Here is a 23,405-nt window from a genome sequence, read left to right on the forward strand (position 1 = left end):
TCTTCCCCCTTTCCCTCCCTCCCCAAATGTACTTTTGTAGAGTGCCTGGAATACTTAATCCTTTCAAATTAAACAGAACTTCAAGTGTCTTTTGAAACCCTGGCTTGTAAACATGATCCTGTTTTCATAAAGATGAGTCAGTGGTGGATAATGAACATTGTTCCATGGGAGCAATTTTTAATTTAATTTCCATAAAACTAACAAGTAGAACTTGTAAGAGTATTATCCACCTGTTCTCATCAGAAATTCATGCATAGAGCTTTTTTGAAAAAAGTGAACATACGTGTAAAAGCAACATGGCATAAGTTGTATTAGAGTATTTGACTTGGAGTCTGGAAGGCCTGGGTTCAAATCCATCCTTTGATACCTGCTTTGTGAACAGGGGCAAATAATCCAACATCTTGGAGTTTCAGGTGAGGAAAAATTGTCTAAGTCATAAACTGGTTACAACCTTCATCAATGCAAGGAATTACCATAAGTCATAGATGCTGGACCATTGACTTCTCCATAAGGTATGGACTTCTGAGTCTCCCACTTGAACCGTCTTTTGCTCAGTAACTTGCTGTCTCTTTCAGACCCAGACAGCTGTTGTTTGAAGTCAAGTGTGCACTAGCACACTTGCTTTTGCAAAGCACTGTTGTGAAAACCAGCTAGTGTGGAAAACCTGTCCTATACTTCTCCAATATTTGAAGGATCCATGATTTGATCAGTGTGGGTGTTTTCACCACCAATGCACATCCCAAGCTTTAGGTTATTTCTTGAATTGCAATAGCCATAAAAAAAAATTATTCCCTAGTGGCCAGCTGTATATATATTGAACAGCCTCTTTGAACTTGGCTAGGCTGGCCCATAGGCATCAGACTCATCTCAAAACCTCTCCAACTCAATGGGATCTGCCTAGACTTAAAGTCAGGAGACATAGGCTTCAGGAACCCAGGATCATCTCCATGCCATAATGCACCAGAGTTTTAATGTAGACCTATTATACTAGATTAAAAAAAAGAAAAATCTCTTGTAGCAATCAAATTAAGCACCTGTTTCCTAGATACTGAGAAATATTAGGAAGAGTAAAAATAATCTCAGGCCTTAATTAGCTAAGGACCAAGTCTAAATGCTCAACACAATATTAAAAATGTCACAAGGTAGTACATGATCAATGACCAATGAGTGGTATAGACAGTACTATAGAGGTTTAGAGGAAGCAGAAAGAGCGGGTAGAGATTTCCCCAAGGACATAGGCTCTGAACTTTCTTTTTAAACCATCCCTCATCCCCAGTCCACTAGGGCATCTACACTATTTCACTGTGCTGGATTTATGGTCCAGAATGCTTTTTTGTGGTCCTATAGAGTTGGGCCAACTGTAACTTAAAAGAGCTGCATCGATGGAACCCTATTTTGAAGTGACCTGGAGCTAAATCACAGAATCCAAAGCTGGAAAGAGTCTCAAACAACTGTTACCCACAGTGGAACCCTACAAAATTCTCAGCAAGTATATATCCCATTTTTTGCCTGATGATCAATGTGTGTTCGTCCTTTGTTACTGAAGAAGACCAAGAGGGAGGGGAAGACATGAGAATGTTTGTAGGCAGTAGGTAATGAGCAAGGAGACAGGGAGAGGTTCAAAATTAAGTGATTGAATGAGGATGATAAAGGAAGCAATGTGTGTCTTCATACTTCATGGCTGAAGAAGACCATGCCATCAGAGAAATAATAACATGATTGCACTTGCCTTTTTTTGAGTGAGGGAGGGCTGTGCAGCCCACCAGCCTCACTTCTTCTCCAGTCACAGTGAACATATACTCATCAGAATGAATGGAGATGACCCAGGATTAGGCAGTTGGGGTTAACTGACTTGCCCAAGGTCACACAGCTAGTGAGTGTCAAGTATCTGAGGTGAGATTTGAACTGAGGTCCTCCTGACTCCTGCACTGGTGCTCTATCCACTGCACCACCTAGCTGCCCCAGTGATCAATGAACCAACCAGTGGAGGACCTTTGAAAATTCTTGGAGCAAGTGGGAGGAGAGCTTACCTTTGTTCTTAATACACTGGAAAATGACCTAGGAACATCTAAGAAGCTCATTCTCAGACCATTGTGTAGAATGTTACCCTTCTCCCCAGAATCCTGTGATCCTATACACCCAACTCCCATTTATCTGTAAGTATCAAGAAAACTTTGGAAATATTAGGACACTCCCCAATGATGCACTCCTGAGGGAAGGTGTTGAAGTCATATTGCACATTCTGCCCAGCCCTTTTCCTTTCCAGTTCTATTGTTTACATTACTATTCAATTTGAGAGGCTAAAAGGAGGCATGTAGTAATGTAGGAAAGACAAAGCCATTGATGCCATGGGCAACAACAAATTGTACCTGGGAGTTCAGTGACAAAAACAGGATCATCTTAGCAGCTTACATTTTACAGGGGTGAGACGTTTGGTAACTTGTGGAAGGAGAAAACACTGACCAACACCTATAAATAATCCACATTTTATGCTAAGTATTAAAGGACCTTTAAAGGTCCTCTAAAATGACCGGGTGGGTCATTTGTGGAACACGGAGGTACTTGCCAAGGAGGGCGTTACTGGGCAGAATGCCACAGTGGGCAGCAAAAGATGATCCTGAGCCAGGAGTGGGAGAAGGGGAACCTCATCTACTTCTCAGCATTACCTGAGACCCAGTCTATTAGACTGATGGCAGCCATTTACACCTCAAAGTGTAAGCCCTGCTAAATGAGAGTTGAGGACACAAACAAGGACAGATTTTGTCTTCATTATTCTGAGAGAAGCAAGGAATGGGATCTTCGATTTGAAAACCATAAGCTCTCACCTGGAGACGTTCCTATGACAGTGAAGCATGATGGGGGAGAGGGGTTCCATGATCGCACAGCTACACTTTGAGGTTATATCACATTAGGCTAACATACTCTTAGTTCCTTCCTGGTCAGAGAGTTGTCCTAAATCTGGCTGATTCTCAGCTTCCCCTGACTGCACCTCCAGCCCCTCCTTCCTCCATTAGCCCACTTCCTTCCCAGGGTTTCTGGGATTTGATCTTACACACCTAGACTGTCTCACATTCCAGCTCTTGGCCCCTGCCTCTACTCCTTTGCCACAGAGATTCTGTCCTCATGCCTTTGGACTGGTTTGACCACTGGGGGGAGGAAGGGGAGGGGAAGGTTAGGAAAGTATTGTCTACCAAGCTCTGGCCCAGTCTTTATGGGCTTTGGAAAACACTGGCTCATAAGGTGTGTTCTGTTCCCTGAGGGTGTGGAATATGAAAGACAATGGAAAAACCAGTCCTCTTCCCTCCTTTCCAGGCATTCCAGAATCCCAGAGCTAGAAAAGACCTCAGAAGAGATGATCTAGACCTACACCTCCTCAGAGTACAGATTCCCTGTATACTATTTTCTGTGGGCATCCCATTCCATTAGGGGTCAGTCATTAAGCTGAAACCTGCCTGTCCACATCTACTCTACTGGTCTCTTCCTGGGCCAAGCAGAAAAAGCCTAAACCCTCTTTCATAGGACAGCCTCTCAGAAATATGGGGGGAAAGTTAATATCCTTCCTCCCTCAATATTCTGAATAAGTCTCTCCACCCTTGAGGCCGTAGAGTCAAGAGGCCTTGAGTTCAAATGTGACCTCAGACAATTACTAGCTGTGTAACCCTGGGCAAGTCACCTAAACCCGTTTGCTTCCCTCCCCCCAGAAAAGAGTTATGAGGGACCTTAGAAGTCATCAAGTCTAATACCTCATTTTACATATGAGAAAACTGAGGTCTAATGAGGGTCAATGATTTACCCAGGGTCACACCATAAGTAGCCAAGCCAAGATTCATACTCAAATCTCCTGACTCCAAATCAAATCCTGAGTTTGGAATGAGAGAACCTGGATTCAGATCCAAATTCTAGCACTAGGTGTGTGACCTCAGGTTACATCACTTCTCTGTGCCTCAGTTTCCTTATCTCAAAAGTGGGGTTAATAATAGCTATAGTACCTGTCTTACAGCGTTATTGCAAAGATTCATTGAGATAATGCATGTAACGCACTTTAAAAGTTATTTCTTTTGGTCAGTGTGGGGAAGTGCTGGTGTGGAAAAGCCCTCCATCAATACAGACAAGTGATTTGTTTGTAAATTGTAGCCTTAGGGACATCTAGAATAAGGAAAAGTTAAAAGATTCCCATGGTCACACAGTCTGTGTCAGGGGCAGGTCTCAAACGCAGGTCTTCCTTTTACGCACTACACTCTTTTTCTGTATCCTGCATGTCATCTGTTAATATTACCCAAAAGCAAAGCCTTCCAGAATTGGTCTTGCCTTGAAATGTGTGCCCTCCCTAAAGCTATTATTCCCACCCTCTCTCTCTTGATCTTCCTCCTGACTCCCCCCCCCCCCCCCCCGTCTTTCCCCCTGCCCCCCACAGCGTTCACTTAGGATGGTGGGAAATCTACCAGCAAACAAACAGGCCTTTTCTTCATCCCTAGAGTGTTTTCTTCCTCAAACACAGAGGCTCAGTGAAACGCCTTGTAGAATCCCACACAAGGTTCCCATTGAGGGGTCATTTTACTTGTAGCCTCCCTCAGATCTTGACCTTCCTTGTCGCTCTCTGTCTATCTCTCTGTCTCTATCTCTGTACATGTGTGTCTTTCTCTGTCTCTGTTTCTGTCTCTCTATCTCTGTCTCTGTCTCTTTCCTCTGTTCCTGGCTCTCTCTGTCTCTCTCCCTCTGTGCTTCTGTGTGTCCCTCTCTGTCTCTGAAAAAAACTGTCTCCCTGTTCTTCCTGCCCCACTACCAAATCCTGCTCTCTATGAGTTTACTATTTTAACATAGATGTTCACATGCAGTTAGAGCATGCAGCAAGTAAAATAAAGAAGCTAAACCATAAATTAACTTTTTCTTTCAGCAGATGCTGAGAATTAGATTTGTACAAAGTAGCCTAAAAGAGTGAAAAGTAAGACGGGTCTGGAGTCAAAGGACCTGGTTCAAATCCCAGTTCTACTGCTTATTGCCCATGAAACCTAAATTATCTGGGCCCAATTTCCTCATCAGTAGATTCACATATCTTTAAAGTTTACACAGCCTTTTTAAACATTTATCTCATTTTTCCTTACAACAACCCCTGGAGACAATACCTTCTCAGGTATTATTGTCATATTACAAGATAAGGAAACCTGAGGCTCAAACAAATCATCCCACAAGGAATTATAAGAGGTAGGATTCGAACCCAAGTCTTCTTGACTGACTCCAAGTCCAGGACACTATCCACTGCCAGAGGATAGAATGAGAAAAAAAATAGCCTAGATGGTTTCTAGATAACTTTCTATCTCTAAATCCAAGATCTTTTGAGAAGGTATGTAGTCTAGGGAAGGTTACAGGGATAAAGCAGCTTATTTGTAAATTACAGAGTGTTCCAGACTTCCCTACAGAAATGGAGGGAGGCATAGTTGGAAAGAAAAGACAGCCACCCATGGAAGAGCTGAGGCACAACATAAGGCAGAATGTGATTAGTCACCAGAATGAGTGGCAGAGGGACCAGAGGGTTGGGGTCAGGGGGACCTGAGAGGAAATGGGGACAAGCTTCTTAACGGCTCTCATCCTTAATTTCCTCATCTGTAAAATAAATAAATAAAAGCTTGTTTTATTTCTTATTTATTTATAACAAAATAAATAAAGCATTTATAATGTTGTTCATTTGGGCTCAACTTGCCATGACCCCATTTGGAATTTTCTTGGCAAAGTTACTGGAGTGGTTTGCCATTTCCTTCTCCAGCTCATTTTTCAGATGAGGAAATTGAGGCAAACAGAGTTAAGTGACTAGTGCCCACCTAACAGGGTTATTTGTGGGGATCCAATGAGATAACAGGTAATGTGTTTCTGCAAATCACAAAGTGTTATGGAAATGCTAGCCATTCTTATGCCTACTTTCTGGGACATCTGTTAAGAAAGTGATTTGGAAACCTGAAATGTGATGAATGAATGAATGTTACCATTGTTTTGTTTTCAGAATTCAGGATAAGAAGCAGTGAGCTGCTTCCAGGAATAGGGAAGTGATTGTCCCATTGCCCTTCACCACCATCAGACTTTATGTGGAAAATTATGGGACTTCTCAGAAGCTTAACAGGGTTAGTCATACCCTGGAGAATAACCACAGGAAGGTGACTGGGGGAGGAGGTTGTCAAAGAAAACTTGGTAGAAGGAGCAAGGGATGTTTCCTCCAGAGAACAGAAGATTGAGGGAGCTGGCATGATCCATGTGTTTGTGCATTTTATTGAAGAGGGCTCAGCTTGCTCTGTTTGGGAAGAACCAGAAGCATCAGGTGGAGACTGCAGAGGTCGGAGGTCAGTGGAGGCTCTATCTGGCAAAGCCTCCTAACTATTGAAGCCAGCCAGACTTGGAATGGGAGTAGAGGCTTCACCTTGGGAGTCTTATAATAGGGATTCCTTTGGTCTGTGGGGGGGACTCGATGGGCACTGACATGCCTCCCCACTCTCAAGTTTGTGATTGGGACTCTGAGATTGATGTGGGTGGGACTGAGGAAGGCTTCCTGGGGATGAGGAGAGGAGGCAGGATGGTGAGAAGGGAAAGGATATTCCCTCACAGTCCCATCTTGCATATCTCTCTCTGCCCTGGCTGTCCCCCATTCCCAGAAAGCCCTCTCTCCTCACCGCCAATTCTCATAATCCCTCTTTTTCTTCAAGACAAACCTAGCACCACCTTCCATATGAAACCTTTACTGATTCCCCCAGCAACTTGTTCCCTTTCGTTGACTTTGCATTCATTCTCTTTATAATTGTTCTGTATGTATATCTATGTGCTTCTTGTCTTTCCTATCAGACTGTGAGCTCCAGAGGAGGTTATTTCATCATGTTGTATCCCTAGCACAGTGTCCAGCACAGAGTGGGCGCAAATAAGGGCGTGTTAATTGATTGATCCATAAAAGGAGAACGCTGGATGAAATAATCATCCACTCTGGCAAATCTGGATTTCAATGAGTGAGTGTCTTGAGAGGTCAGGAGTTTTTTTCCATAGAGTGGGGGTATGTCTGTGGTTTCATTAGTGAGTAGAGAATTCTGGGTGTGGAAAACTCCCTTGGTAGTCTGTAATTTATAAAGTTGCCTGAAGCACTGAGAGATTAAATGACTTGAATAGTATTTGGACTTGTATGGGATTTAAAGAGCCACTTTGAGATTTGCAAAGCACTTTACCTAGGTTCTTGTGAGGATCTCATTTGACCCTCAAAATAACTCTGTGAGGTAGGTACTATCATTATCATCCCCTTTTTATAGATGTGGAAACTGAAACAGACAGAGATTCTAACTTGCCAAGGGTCATACAGCTAGTAAGTATCTGAGGCAACATTTGAATTCAGGTCTTGCTGACTCCCAAGTCCAGGGATCTATGCATTCACTGTGCCACCTGACTCATTCTGACTGTTCTCTCCACTGTACCGCATTGTGTCCCAACACCAGAGTTCTTAATGATTCCTTATGGGAAATATTGTACCAACCAATAAGCATTTATTAAGTTCCTACTATGCTCCAGGCACTGCATTAAATGTTTCAAGATATAAAAACAAAAGTGAAAATGCCCCTCTTCTCCTAGGTATTAATTACATTTTAATGGAGAAGACAACATATACATATATTGGTATACATAGGTCACTTAATTCCAGGCTAGTGAAAACACATGTAGTTTGGGGTTGGGAGATGGAATGTCTTATTAGAGTAATATCAAGGAAGGTAAGAAGAGGGAAAAGGGAAAGGACAGGCAGAAAAAAGTGTTTCACATCATCAGGGTGTATAAAGAGACCTCTAGGCAAATAAGGAGGGGAAGGAGGCCTCAGGGTGTGAAAGGCTGACACATGAACCTCACTCTTTTCTGAACTAGCCAAAAGAAGGAAGAAGATACATATAGACAGTTGGGTATAGAAATACATTTCACTAGATTTCCGGCTACTTGGATGGGTGTAAGGTATAAGGTAGGAGGGTGCCCAGTTATGAAGGGACTTTAAAAACCAAACAGATGATTTTTTATTTGATCCTGGAGCTCATAGGGAGCGGAGTTAGGGTAGGATGACAAGGTCAGACCTGTGCTTTAGAAAAATCAATCTGTCAACTGACACAAGTAAATGACAAAGCTGAGATTTGAACCTGGACTGCCAACACCAAATCTGTCATTTTTTTCATTGTACTACATTACTAATGCGATGATATACTTAAGTAGATTCCCTCCCACCTCTAAAATCTACAAGAAGAATTGGGACCAGGACTGGATCTGGAAGATGGGCGAGATTTGGAAGGAGAAAGGCGTGGGGATGGGAGGAGGCAGGAAGAAACTTAACTGAGGAGCTATGAAATAATGTATACTAATTGAAAAGACCTTGGTAACCTGGGATGTAGGTGCCTGTGCAGGAATGAACTCTCAATAAATTCTGATTGGTTCGTTGTCTAATTGAATTTGGAGTCGGAGGAGGGAAAAGGGGAAGAGAGGCTGAGTCCTCTGTCCACACTGGATGTTCTAGGTGCTATCTACAGTTTTGGTGGGTATAAATATGTCCATGGAAATGGACATCTAGTCCCAGGGAAATCTAAGGAATAAGCGCCCCCTAGTGGTTCGTCCTGGATCAAAGTCCCGACGAGTCAGACTTGTTAGTTTCATTCGTCAGATTCATTCCTCTCCGCGGGCAGTGGAGGTCAGAGATCCTTCAGCCCGACCCCTTCACTCTGCAGAGGGATCGAGCCACCGAGCCGCAGAGAGCCCAAGGCACCTGCACAAAGTCACGGAGCCAGGGGCAGAGCCCAGCCAGCCCTCCCCGCACCCGGCCGCGATGCCGCCCTGCCCCCTGCGCTGCCCTCCCTTTCCTAGGCTCTTATATTCAGGGAGTCCTTTACCAAGTTTCTAAGATTTCATCTCAGATGTCTTCCTTTCTATGATCCTTGCCCTTGTCATCTCAGAAATCCATCACAGGTGGCTTACCTAGCACGCTAAGGCTTCTGTTCTGGTTCTCTTGTTCTTTGTGCCTAGCTTGCTTGTATAGAATTGTTTTCATGTTACCTCCCCCAAGCTCCCCGAGGAAAGAGACTGGTGTGTGCCTCTTTTTGCATCCCCAGCGCTTAGCACAGTACCTGGCACACATCAGGATCTTCATAAATGCTTATGGATTGACTAACATGAGTATCACCGGAACCTAGGGGCTATTCATCAGTAATCCCTCACTTTAGCCAAGTTACTTTTCCAGGCATCTCTAATACTTTCACCTGTGTTACTTCTGTCCTACGAATCTTAGTTGGTAGTTCAGTGCAAACTTTAAAGCACTAATGGAATGTCTAACATTAATTTTTTTTAAGTATGACTGCCCTTTGTATGGTATTTTACAGCTTACAAACTGCCTTTGCATAATTATCTCACTGGATCCTCACCTTACCTCTGTAAGGTAGTGCAAATATTCTTATCTCCAGTTCTGGCTAAGATGATGGAATTATTGGGAGCTCTCACATAACTACTCTAGCAGAAATGAAAAAAAGAACACCAGACTGATCAATAATCAATTAATCCAAGAAAAAGAGGCAGAACTAAGATGGCAGTGATAGCAAGCATTGCAGTAGACTACACTCGGATCTAAAAAAATGCATCAGATCAAATTCTGATGGGGAAATCCAGAAAAAGGCATAATGAATCATTTATCTAGGCCAGTTTGGCATCGAAGCCAGAAAGGGAGGTCTGTGGACACTGAGGTTGGTTGGGCCAAAAGTATGCCACAAGTGAAACATTGCAGCACCCAGGGATGTACCAGCACACAAGGAGATCCCAGATCATATCAGGGTTTCATCAGACAAATAACTAGACATCATAATGGCGACAGGGGCCAACTGGCAGCTTTCTTGCCTACTACTTAGTTCCATGTCACAGATCCAGTGGAATCTGGAATGAGAAAGGGACCTGTGCAGGGGAATGGCATCCCCCAGAGAGGGAGGCCTTGGGTTAAGTATAAGAGAAAGAAGGAAGTTCAGAAGTCAGCAGAAGCAGCAGTGTTGCTCAGATCCCAAGCTCAGGGCAGGGTCTCATTTACAACATCTAGCCCAGCCTTCACAGGAATAACTAAGGCAGGAATCCCAGAGCAAATGGGAGCCTACACTTTTCCGCCTTGGAACCAACAGAGCTTTCCAGGTGGCTGATAGAGACAGGGTCCAGCCTCAATCTGCTCTTGCACAGACTCAAATCCAGATCAGGTCAGGAACTTGCAAAGTTCAGATCAGACTGCTCTTGGGAGCACTGAAAGCTTGCAGATTCTCCACCCTCTCCCTGAGGTCCTGGAATAACACAACACTCACTGCCCCAAAAAAGCAGCAGGGTTAACCCAGACCTTCCCTCTAGAAGTATGGCAGAGCCCAGCCCTAAGATCAAGTCCAGAGTTAGGAAGTAGGCTGGAAGAATGGGCAAACACAAAAAGAACTCACCAGGATGAGCTAGGATGACAGCAGAGCACTGAAAACACAAACACAGAAGAAGAGAATGACTCCAAAACGTTTACAGGCAGTCTCAGAGAAAACACAGCTTGAGCATAAATTAGAATTCCTGGGAGAAATAAGACAAAAGTCTAAAAAAAAAAGAGCCAAAAATATTTTTATAAATGGAATGAGAGCACTTAAGGAATAAAATGAAAAAGAAATGAGAACTATAGAAGAAAGAATTGAAAAGGGAATTACCAGGTTGGCACAAAAGGTATAAAACCTTGCCCAGGAAACAAATTCCCCCCAAATTAGAATGGATCAAATGGAAGTTAATGACTTCAGGAGACAATAGGAAATATTAAAGTTAAAGGGCTGAAAAAAATAGAATAAAATGTCATCTATCTTATAACAAAAAAAAACCCTAAGAAACAGAAAAAGAAAAAATTTAAGAATCAGTTTACTCTCCGAACATGATGACCAAAAGAAGAGTGGAGATCATCACATTTCAAGAAAACTGCCCATATATCTTAGAACCAGAGGGCAAAGTGGAAATAGAAAGAATCTAGCAGTCACCTCCTGAAAGAAACCTTAAAATGAAAAATTCCCAGGAACACCATAGCCAAAACTCAAAACTTCCAGGTCAAAGAAAAAATACAAGTAGCCAAAAAGAAAGAAATCAGACATTGAGAAGCCACAATCAAAATCACACATGATTTAGCAGCTACCACTATAAAGGAGTAGGGACTTTAGAATACAGTATTCCAGAAGGCAAGGGATATTGGCTTACCACCAAGAATGACTTACTCAGTGAAACTGAATATAATACCACAGGGAGGGAAATGAACCTTTGATGAAATAGAGAACTTTCAGTTAGTCCTGATGAAAAAATCAAAGCTGCAGAGAAATGAAGTTCGAACACATACATGAATCAATAATTTATTTATTTATTTAGAAAAAGGACTAAATAAAAATAAGAAGCAGCTAGATGGTTCAGTGGATGGAGCACTGGGCCTGGAGGCAAGAAGATCTAAGTTCAAATCTGACCTCAGACTTTTACTAGCTGTGTGACCTTGGGCAAGTCACTGAGCCTCTGTTTGCCTTAATCCACTAGAGAAGGAAATGGAAAACCACTCCAGTATCTTTTCCAAGAAAACTCTATGGACAGTATTGTCCACAAGATCATGAAGAGTTGGACACAACTAAACAACTGAACAACAACAAAAACAAACATAATCTACTTACATTCAAATATGGGGAGATGATACAGTTCCTTCTGATCCCTATTGTCATCAGGGTTCATAGAAGGAATCCAATTCCAACAAGACTCGGTAGTGGTTCTGTTATCTCTTGATGATCTTAACAAAAGAATGGAAAAAGACTGGACAAGGAATACACTGGAGAGAAGGGAAAGGAAGGTTGTGGGAAATTATCTCACATTATCAGGATGTACAACAGCTTTACAAGGGGGATAGGTGGGAGGATTGGCTGACCATTGAACCCCATCTCATCTGAACTGGTGAAATGAAGGAAGAATATGGACACACACAGTTGGTTACAGAAAATAAAAGGGAAAAGTGAGAAGGAGGGAAGAGGGTTGATTAATTGAGAGATTAGTCCTAAGCAAAACAAATTCTAATTATGAACAAAAATACTTAAAACTTTTTTTGAGGTGGCAAAGAATTGAAATCAAGAAAAACAGAAAGGTAAATACATTTGAGCAACTGGAAGGAATTATATGATGAAGTGTCTATATTCAAGTAGAGGCAGAAAAAACAAGTGTCCCCTCAGAATCCTAACATCTTAAAGGTCATAGAGGGAGTTAAATAAGACAGAGGACTTGAGAGTAGTTTCATTATGTTTTGATGATTTTAAGAGAACAAAAAGGGAGGAAAAATGAATATACTGAAGAAGAGGATAGAACTTATCTCATATAGGGAGCATAAGAAGACTACAGAAGTATTGAGGAAGAAATAGGGGAAACAATCGTTAAACAAACTTCATTTTCATCTAAACCAAAAATGGGTTCACAGCACACACTAAGAATCTGGCATAGAAATGCATTAAATTCTACAGAGAAACATGCAGTAACAGGAAGAGGGGAGGAGAAAGGGAGCTAAGAAGGAGGGTAAATTCAGGGAGGAATTAGTAATAAACAAAACAAATTCCATCTTTGGGGTTGGCTTATGAAAAGGAGATTAAAAGAAAAAAACAAAGATGAAAATTTGAGGCTGTGAATGAGAAAGAATAAGGACGTGTGGAAGCAAATTGCAACAATTATAGATCACTACTGTTGAACATACTCTTTCACCATCCTATACTTCATTGGAAAGGAGACAAAAAGAGGAAAAAGTATTAAGGGGATAGGATGAATGGAAACACAAAATTAACAGTCATTCCTGTAAACATGAATAAAATAAAGTCATCCATAAAATGGAAATAATAATAGAATAGACTGAAAAGCAGAATCCAACAATATATTGCTTATAAGAAACAGACTTGAGACATAAAGATTGACAGTTAAAATATAGAACTTGAGCAAAGTCTATTATGTTTCAGCTGAACTAAAAGAAAAGGGTAGCAATCATAGTTTTAGAAAGTCAATTGTAAAAATAAGCTTGACTAAAAGGAATGAATAGGGAAAGTATATTATGCTTAAAAACACCGTAGTCAATTAATTAATAATATATATATTAAATTAGTAATTTACTTACGTAATTTATATATATATTTATATAATCATACTATATGACAATTATATAATTAATGTGTATTAAATATATATAATCATATAGCCTAGTATCTATTTATAGAAAAAGATCATCAATTTACAGAAGGGAAAATAGTAAAAAAAAAATTATAATAAAATTATAATTATGGGGGACTTCAGTGTACCACTTTTCAGAACTAGATAAATCTAACAAAAAGATAAGCAAAAATGTTAGATATGATAGAATGCGAATAGAAAGGAGTATACACATTTCTCAACTGTATATAGCACTTTTACAAAAATTAACCATGAATTGCAGCATAAAAACCTCACAAACTGCAAAAATAGTTAAATTATTAAATATATTCTTTATTGATCACAATGCAATAAAAATATATTTAGTAAAGAATTGTTGGAGAAAAAAATTAAAAATTAATTGGAAAAATGGAGCTAAGATGGTGAAGTAAAAGGGAGCATTAAAGTCTAGCTTGACCCCACACCTCCTCAAAGAGATCTACAGAATGCACCAGATTGAATTCACATTGGGAAAGCCAAGAAGAAATCACAATAAGTCATTTTTCCAGCCCAAGGTGACTTAGGGAGATATACATACAGGTCTACGGAAACTGGGAAGGAGGACTGGAAAGGAATATGCACAGTGGTGCCAAGCATTCCAGATCCCTGAGACTAAGAGAGGGCTGAGACTGGGCACCAGGGCAGGAAACACTTGGACATAAAGAGAACCCATGGAATCCATGAGTAAGTGGTAGGTATATGAAGAGGTGCTATTAGTCAGCTCTGTCACCCACTACCCAGTTTCAGATCATGGATCCAGGTTGGAGAGAAATCATTGTGAGCATTGGTCCTAGCTGTATACTAAGCATGAAATAATTTCCAGGAAGCAGATTGTAACTGTGTGGATCTGATCCCAGGGTCAGAGTGTAGTATCTCAGACTAAAGTTGAGACCATAATTCAGATTCTTTGAATCTACAGAGCCTCCCAGTGAGTAATACGCAGCAGACTACTGAAACTCCCAGCCAGAAACGATCCAGTAGACCCAAATCTAGGTCAGGAACTTAGAGAACTCAAATCAGAAGGGAAATGACCAAATCTTCCACTTTTGAGGCACCGAAAACTTTCAGGCCCCTAGTCAGAGCTATGAAAGCAGCAGAAGGACATCACAGGATAGAAGCTCTCCACAAAAGTCTGCAGAGCCCAGCACTAACATAAAGTCAAAATTCAAAAAGTAGGCTGGAAGAATGAACGAACAAAAAAAGGAATCTGAACATAAAAAGTCATTATACATACAGAGAAACTCATGCCATAGACACAAAAGAAGAGAATAACTTGGGGGGGAAATCTACAAGCAAAGCCTTAAAGATAAATGCAGCTTGGATGCAAATTCAACAAGAATTCTTAGAGGAGTCAAAGCAAGAGATAAAGAAGAACCTAAAAAAAGATTTTAGAAACCAAATGAGAGTAGTAAAGTATGAGAAAAGAAGAAAGTGCTACAAAAGAAAGATATGAAAAGAAAATTCACAGCTTGAAAAAATCGATACAAAGCCTTATTGAAGAAAATAACTCCTTAAAAACAGAATTGGTCAAATAGAAGATAATGACTCCATTCTGTATTAATAAATAATGAAGTTGAATGATTGAAAAAATAGAAGAAAATTTGAAATATCTCATTAGAAAAACAACTGACTTATAAAACAGATTAAGGTGAAATCATTTAAGAATCATTAAACTACCTGAAAGCAATGAACTGAAAAATAGGCTAGACATCATATTTCAAGAGATCATAAAAGAGAACTCTAGATATCTTAGAACCAGAGGGCAAAGTAGAAATTGAAAGAATCCCTTGATCACTTCTTGAAGGAAATCCAAAATGAAAACTCAGGAATATCCCAGTCAAAATCCAGAGCTCCCAAATTAAGTTCAAAAAACCATAAGAAGCCAGAAGGAATTCAAGTACTGAGGAGCCACAATCTGGATCACATAAGACTTTGCAGCCATATGAATATGATATTCCAGAAGACAAAAGATCTAGGCTTACAACAATAATAATCTACTCAGCAAAACTGAATATAATCCTACAAGGGAGGAAATCGATTTTAATGACATAGAGGACTTCCAAACATTCCTGATGAAAAGACCAGAGGGGACCAGAAAATGTGAAATATAAACATAGGAGTCATGAGAAACATAAAAAGATAAATGAATGAGAAATCATAAATAACTAATCAAAGTTAAAACATTAGAACTTTATATCACTATGGATCTAAGAGGGAATCTAATCAGAGAGAGGGCCTGGGTATGACTCTCTTGTGTTTGGATGATCTCAAAGGAAGAATGGAATGGATGAGGAGAGGCATGCACCAGGAGAATGGTGAAGGGAGAGAAAGAATGAGTGAAAATATTCACATAAATGAGGTATGTGAAGAGTTATATAACAAGGAAGTGATGGGAAAAGAAGCAGATAATATTTGAACCTCACCCTCTTCTGAACTGGTTAAAAAGAGGGAAGAATACACATATGCACAGTTGGGTAAAGAAATACATCTTACCCTACAGGGAAATAAGAAGGAAGAGTTAAGAGAAAGGGGGAGAATAATACACTAGACTAAAGGAGTAGTCAAAAAGCAAAAAGACCTTAAAGATTGTGTAGAGAAAAAAAAAGTATAAGAAAATAGGATGAAGAGAAATATACAAAGAGCAATCATGACTATGAATGTGAATGAAAGGAACAGAACCATAAGAATTATGAGAATAGCCAGAAGGAATCCAACAATATGTTGTTTACAAGAAACACAGCTGAAGTTTTTAAAAAATCAGAGATGGTGATCATGATCTCGGACAAAGCAAAAAGAAATACGTTTTGCAAAAAGCGTATCCTAACCAAAGAATTAACATCAATACTAAACATTTTTGCACCAAGTGGCATAAAATTTAAATTTTTAACAGAAGAGTTTGATGAATTAAAGGAAGAAATGGACAGAAGGACTGTAATAATGGGGAAACTCAATTAGCCCCCTCTCAGACCTAGATAAAGTCAAAAAGAAAGAATTTTTAAAAGCTAAGTGGAGTTCTAGAAAAGCTAGTTATGGTAGATCTCTGAAGAATATTTCATGGGAATAGGAAAGAATATACCGATTTCTCAACTAGTCATTGGCACTGTCACAAAAACTGACCACGTAATAAAGCTCAGAAACCTTACAAACAAATGCAGAAAAGTCCAAATATTAAGTTTATCTTTTACCAACTATAGTGCAATAAAAATTACATTAAAATATCTTTGAAATAAAGGTTAAAAATTAAATAGAAACTAATTTTATCACAAACAAGTAGATCAAAGAATAAATCAAAGAAGTGATCAATAATTTTATTAAAGATAATGACAACAATGAAACAACATGCCAAAATTTGTGAGATACAGCCAAATTAATACTTAGGGGATATTTTATAACTCTACCTGCTCACATCAATAAAAGAAAGAGCAAATCAGCAAATTGAGCACACAACTAAAAAGTTCTAGAAAATCAACAAATTAAGCCCACTCCTCAAAGATAACCAAAACAGAAATCCTGAAAATCAAATAAGAGATTATCAAAATTTAAAGTAAAAAAAATTTTTGAACTAACAAATCTTGGAGTTGCTTTTTTAGGGAAAAAAACAATGAAATAGATAATCCATTAGCTAGTTTGACTTTTTAAAAGAAAGAAAAATCAAGTTACCTGTATCAAAAATAAAATAGATGAATATTTCTAAAAATGTTAATTACTCAGATTAACAGAACTAGAAATAAAATACTTAAATAACCCTATTTGAGAAAAAGAAATTGAACAAGTCATAAATGAACTCCCAAAGGAGAAAATCACAGAATCAAAGAGATTTAAAAGTAAATTCTATCGTACAGTTAAGCAACAATTAATTCCAATATCACATAAAGTATTTGAAAAGGGAGGAGGGGGTAGGGAAGAAGGAGTAATAACAAATTCCTTTTATAACACAAATAGAATCTTGATACCTAAACCAGGGAAACTTCAACCAGAGAAAGAAAACGACAGCCCAATTTCCCTAATGATTACTACAAAAATTTTTCATAAAACACTAGCAAGGAGATTATAGCAATATAGCACAAGGTAATTTACTATGACTAGGCTGGATTTATACCAGAAATGCAGGATTAGCTCAACATTAGGAAAACTAGAAGCATAATTGGCCATATTAATAACAAAAAATAATGAAAATCATATGATTATTTCAGTAGATATAAAAATTTTTTTTGACAAAATACAACACCTATTCCTGTTAAAAGGATTAAAAAGCAGGGGAATTAATGGAGCTTTTCTTAAAACGATAAGTAGTATCTATCTAAAGCTGAGTAAATATTAACTGTAATGGGGATAAACTAGAAACCTTTCAGATAAGATCAGGGATTAACAAAGATGTCCATTATTAACATTACTATTTAACGTTGTACTGGACGCATCAACAGTAAAACAAGAAAAAGAAATCGAAGGAATAGACATAGAAAAAACAAAACTATCATTGTGTGTGTGTGTGTGTGTATATTAAGATAATTTACTCTTGAACCTTAGAGAGTCAACCAAAAAAACTAATCAAAACAATTAGCAATGTTTAGCAAAGTTGCAGGATATAAAAAAAAAAAACCCCATTTCTATAGATTTCCAACAAAACCCAGTAAGAAGAAATAGAGAAATTCTGTTTAAAAGAACTATAGGTAGTATAAAATGCTTGAGATTCTACCTGCCAAGACACACACAGAAACTATATAAACACAATTGCAAAGCACTTCAAAAAATAAAGTCAGATCTAAATAATTAGAAGATTATTAATTGCTTTTGGATAGGCCAATTCAATATAATAAAAATGACAATACTAAAATTTACTTATTCAGTACAGTACCAAAGTACTAAAGAATTACTTTGTAGGGATAGAAAAATAATAACAAAATTCATCTGGAGAGACAAAAAAGTCAGGAATATCAGGGGAATTAAAAGGCAGGGGGGTGAGGAAGAGAGCCTAGGAGTATTAGATCTCAATCTATATTACAAAGCTATTATCATCAAAAACAATTTGGTACTGGGTAAAAAACATAAAAGTTGATCAGTGGAACAGATTAGATATATAATATACAGAAGCAAATAAACTCAGTAACCTAACGTTTGACAAACCCAGACATCTCAACTATGGGAGCAAGGACTCACTATTCAACAAAAATTGTTGGGAAAATTTGAAAGTAGTCTGGCAGAAACTAGGTATGGACCAGCATTCACACCATATCCCAAGATAAAGTGGTTACATGATTTAGACATAAAGGGAAACATCCTAAGCAAATTAGTGCAAGATGGATGAAAGATGGAAAAAATGACCAAATAAGAGATAAAGAGGTTCACAGGAAGTAAAATAGATAATTTTGAGTAACTAAAACTTTAATGTTTTTTTGTACAAACAAAACTGATACAGCTAAAATTAGAAGAAAAAAAGAAGGAAAATGGAAAAAAAATCTTTGCTGTAAGTTTCTCTGATAAAGGTCTCATTTCTAAGATATACAGGGAACTCACTCAAATTTGCAAGAATAAGAATTTATTTCCCAATTGATAAATACTCAAAGGATATGAATTGACAGTTTTCAGAAAAAGAAATCCAAGCTATCAATAGTCATATAAAAACGCTTCAAATCATTAATAAAAAGAAAAATACACATTTAAATAACTCTGAAGTATCACCTCACACCAATCAGATTGGCTTAGATGACAAAAAAGAAAAATGACATGCTACATGGGAATATGGGAAAAACAAGCAGACTGATACATTGTTGATGAAACAATGAACTAATTCAACCTTTCTAGAAAACAATTTGGAACTCTGACCCCAAAACTATTAAATTGTGCACTCTTTGATCCAGTCTATACTGCAAAGACATCAAAGAAAGGAAAAGGACCCAAATGTACAAAAATATTTATGGCAGTTCTTTTATTGGTAGCAAAAAGTTGAAAACTGAGGTTTCTCAATTGGAAAATTGGTAAATAATGTAATTGTGAATGAAAATGCTATTGTGCTGTAAAAAAGGATGAAGAGGATGATTTCAGAAAAACCTGAAATGACTTCTATGAACTGATGCAAAGTGAAGTATGCAGAATCAGGAGAACTATTTATACAATAAGAACAATATCATAAAGATAATTAACTTTGAAAGATTACTAACTGATCAAATACAATGACCAACCGCGGTCCAAAGGACACACGATGAAACATGCTGTCCACCTCTAGATAAAGAACTGATGAACTCAGAGTTCAGTTTGAAGCATATTTTCTTCTCTTTCTTTTTCTTTTTACTTGAACATGGTAATATGGGAATTTTTTTTGCATTGCTATATATGTTTGTAATGGGTTTTGTTTTCCTTGTTTCTTAGTGAATATGGGAAGGAGAAGAGGAAGAGAGAGAATTTGGAACTGAAAGTAAAATAAAACTGAATTCAAAAAGAAAAAGAAAATTAACTGGTCAACAAATAACTTCAACCTAAAGAACTGGTGCATGAAGAAACAAATTGCAGAAATAAAAGATAATTTCATCAAAGAAATTGACAATGAGTCAACACACCAAAACCTTTGGGATTCAGGTAAAGTAGTTCTTAGGGGAAAATGTATATCAGTAAAATTTTTTATAAGCAAAAGAGAGAAGGAAAAGAACAATGAATTGGACATGTACCCCAAAACAAACAAACTAAAAAAGTGACAAATCAAAAACTTTAATTAAATACCAAAATAAAAATTTCAAAACTGAAAAAGATGTTAAGAATTGATGTTTAAAAAATCCCATTCAATAGATCAATAAAACTAGGAATTAGATTTTTTTAAAGGGGAAAAACAATAAACAGGTAACCTATGAGCTAATATGATTTTTAAAAAGAGAAAGGAAAAACAAATTGTTAAGGTCAAAAATTAAAATGAAGTAACAACAAATGAAAAAGAAATAAAGGAATTTAAAATCATCAATTTTGCTCAGTTATATACCAACAAAACTTCAACCTAACTGAATTGGATGGATATCTACAAAAATATAAAATATCCAGATTAATGAAACAGGAAATTGACATTTTAAATGATCCACTCTCATAAAAAAGAAATTGAACAAACCATAAATGAACTCATAAAGTAAAAAGAGACCTCAGGACCAGACAGATTTACAAGTGAATTCTTTTAAATATTTTAAAAAGAATTAATTACAATATTATGTAAACAGTTTGCAAAAATACAAAAAGAAGGAATCCTACCAAATTCTTTTTATAATACAAATGTCTTTGATATCTAAATCAAAGAAAGACAAAGTGGAGAAAGAAAATTGTAAACCCATGTCCCCTAATGAATATTGATGCAAAAAAATTTAAATAAAATATTAACAAGAGGCTGCAGCCACATATCAGAAAGATTACACATTATGAATAAGTTGGATTCATACCAGAAATGCAGAGTTAGTTCAAAATCAGGGAAACTATAAACATAATAGATCATATTGTTAACAAAAACAGTAACAACCACATGAATGTATCAATAAATGCAGAAGAAGCATTTGACAAAATAGAACACCCATTTCTAAAAAAAAAATAAAAATAAAAGTCCAGGAATAAATGGATCATGTCTTAATATGGTAAATAGTAGCTATGTAAAATGAAGAGCCAAGGAGAAGAGTTCATGACCAAACAAGGAATAGAGAGGAACACAGAAAATAAAAGGGACAATTTTGATTACATCAAATTAAAAAAATTTTGCAAAAATAAATCCAATGCAGCTAAGATTAGAAAGGAAACAGTTAACTGTTTCCAACTGCTGCAAAGAAAAAAATCTTTGCAGCGCATTTCTCTAATAAAGGTCTCATTTCTAAGATGTATAAGGAACTAATTCAAATGTATAAGGATAAGACCCATACTCCAACTGATAAATAGTCGGAGAATACGAGCAAGTTAAGTCTCAAAAGAAGAAATCCAGGCTATTTGTAGCCACATTTAAAAATATTCCAAAGCAGTAATTAGAAAAATGCAAATTAAAGTAACTTTAAAGTTCCACCATTCCCTTCTCAGACCTATTTGTGACTCCTTGACTTCCAAGCCATGCCACCTCATCCTAGAACTTCCTTCAGCTCCTGGAGTCACCTCACCCTGATACATCTAATTATCCTGGACCTTCTCAACATGGTATGTGTAAACCTTGCCCCCTCAGCTTTTTTCCCACTGGGTGAGTTTCTCCTGAATCCTCCATTTTATGAAGTGGCCTAGACTAGTCCCCATTCCCTTCCCTACACCTGTTCCTGGCTTCCAGACTTCTAATACATCCCTCCAACCTTCATACCTCCCAACTTTTCAGCTCTATTTTGGGTATTGTCTTCCTTCGTTAGAAAGTCATTTCTTGAAGGCAGGATGGTCTTTTTTGCTTGTATTTGTATATTCAGAGCTTAGTACAGGGCCTGACACATAGTAAACATTCAATAAATGCTTATTTACTTTCTTGCTTTACCACTCACATCCACCAGATAGGCAAAGTTAACAAAAAGGGAAAATGTCAAATGTAAGAGGGACCAGGAGAAAACCGGTACATTGGTATACTGTTGATAAAGCTATAACAGGTATATTTTAGTCATTCTGGAAAGAAATTTGGATCTATACCCAAAAATGTACTAAACTGCATGCCAAATGAATTAGTGTTACCATTACTAGGCCTATACTCCAAAGAGATCAAAAAGAGAGGAAAACATCTTGTAAGTACAAGCATATTCAGAGGAGCTCTTTTTGTGGTGGCAAGGAACCAGAAACAAAAGAGGGTGCCCATCAGTTGGAGAATGGCTGAGCAGATTATGCTATATGAATGGAGTGGAAAACTGCTCTGTAGTGAGAAATGACAAGAGGGAAAATTGCAGAGAAATCTCAGAAGATTTACATGAACTGATGCAAGCTGACTTGCGCTGAACCAAGACAACAATTTATACAATAAAAACGTCACAAGCAAAAACAAATTTGAAAGACTTAAGGACTTTGATTAATGCAATGACTAACTCTAACTCCAGAAAACTGTTGATGAAGCAAGCTACCCACCCCCTGACAGAAGGCTGATGGAAGGAAATTTATATTTTAGGACATGGCAATGTATAGACTCATTATTAGGGCTTTGTCTTTTTTTTCTATTGGGGTAGGAAAGGGGGGTTTCAAAACCAGTCTCTAGTAAACTATATCCACTGCTTTGCCTAGAGAGGCAGGGGGACCTGGTGCAAAATCTCACTTCATACACTTACTGTATGATGATGCTAGACAAGCCACTCTGAGCTTGTTTCCTTATCTATAAAATGGAGATTAATAATAGCATCCATTTTACAGAGTTGTTGCCAGGATCAAATGAAAACGTGTTTAAAGTACTTTGTGAAACTGGAGGTGCTATGTGTCTGCATGTAATGGTTAAAATTAGGTAAAGTGAAACACAAAGTTCCAAGAATAATCAATTTATTAGTAAAGTGTGAATTTACCATTAAATAGGATCTCAACTTCCCCAGTAAGCTATGACCCCAAATGAGGAGATAGCTTTCTTGTATAGGTTTTAGGGAGTGCAGAAAAAAGAACAGAACAGGGTAGGTGACATCATGGGATTGAAGACAAAATGATTGGTTACACACCGAAAGTAACATAGTTTGGAAATCCCAGTTCTATCATGCCAGATTATAGCACATGCTCCTAAAGTCCAGTGAGCCGGAGAGATCATAGTGGGCTGTGTGATTTCAGATGGGGTCAAGACTGGACCTTAACCTTGAAGGATGAGTAGTATTCAGAAAGATATCTTCATGAAGAGCACATCAATGCTGGAGGAAGGACAGCCAAGTGGTGGGGAAATGTGTTAAGAGCTTATCTCTTGGTACCCAGGCATTGCCACCCTCAGACTTCAAATGAGACCTTTCTCCCCCATCTCCACTCTCATTTCCCCCTTCCACCATCCATACTGCCCCCTTAAGTACCAGGAATGATCACTGCCTGCACATGACAGTTAGGACAAGTCCTGGGAGAGAGGTGCTATCATCGTCCCCATTTTAAAAACTGAGGAAATTGAGGTAAATAGTGGTTAAGTGACTTTCCTGGGATCACAGAGCTACTTGTGCCCCCAGGATTATTATGAGGATCAAATGAAATAAAAATTGTAAAGCACTTAGCATGGTGCCTAGAATGTAATAAGCACCATATAAATGCTTATG

Source organism: Notamacropus eugenii, chromosome 2 (genome assembly GCF_028372415.1).
Source record: "Notamacropus eugenii isolate mMacEug1 chromosome 2, mMacEug1.pri_v2, whole genome shotgun sequence".
Taxonomy (NCBI): Eukaryota; Metazoa; Chordata; class Mammalia; order Diprotodontia; family Macropodidae; genus Notamacropus; species Notamacropus eugenii.